Here is a 955-nt window from a genome sequence, read left to right on the forward strand (position 1 = left end):
ATATCTGGTGATATCTCGGGTGCTATTACAGATAGTGCGATAAATCAAAGTGAATTATCTGCAGGAGGCCCTGGGGCATGCATCTGTGCAGCGGGAACGACCTCGGACCACCAGGGGCCGAGAAAACCACCGTCTCATGGTGCCGGACACTCAGGGTCAGGGAAAAATCCAATATATATCTGGAGATATCTCGGGTGCTATTACAGATAGCGCAATAATCCAAAGTGCATTGTCTGCGGGAGGCCCTGGCGCAAGAATCTGTGCAGCGGCAACGATCTCGGACCACCAGGGGCCGAGAAAGCCACCGACAAATGGGGCCCGACACTCAGTGTCATGGAAAAATCCAGTATATATCTTGTCATATCTCGGCCGCTATTAGCGATAGCGCGATAAACCAAAGTTCATTGTCTGCAGGAAGCCCTGGCGCATGATTCTGTGCAGCGGGAACGACCTCGGACCACCAGGGGCCGAGAAAACCACAGACACATGGCGCCGGACACTCAGGGTCAGGGAAAAATCCAATATATATCTGCTGATATCTCGGGTGCTATTAGGGATAGCGCAATAATCCAAAGTGAATTATCTGCAGGAGGCCCTGGCGCATAAATCTGTGCAGCGGGAACGACCTCGGACCACCAGGGGCCGAGAAAACCACCGTCTCATGGGGCCGGTCACTCAGGGTCAGGGAAAAATCCAATATATATCTGGTGATATCTCGGGTGCTATTAGAGATAGCGCAATAAATCAAAGTGCGTTGTCTGTAGGAAGGCCTGGCGCAGGAATCTGTGCAGCGGGAACCACCTCGGACCACCAGGGGCCGGACTGTCAGGGTCAGGGAAAAATCCAATATATATCTGGTGATATCCCGAGTGCTATTACAGATAGCGCACTAAATCAAAGTGCATTGCCTGTAGGAGGCCCTGGCGCATGAATCTGTGCAGCGGGAATGACCTCG

The sequence above is a fragment of the Nomia melanderi genome, unplaced genomic scaffold (genome assembly GCF_051020985.1).
Source record: "Nomia melanderi isolate GNS246 unplaced genomic scaffold, iyNomMela1 scaffold0014, whole genome shotgun sequence".
Taxonomy (NCBI): domain Eukaryota; kingdom Metazoa; phylum Arthropoda; class Insecta; order Hymenoptera; family Halictidae; genus Nomia; species Nomia melanderi.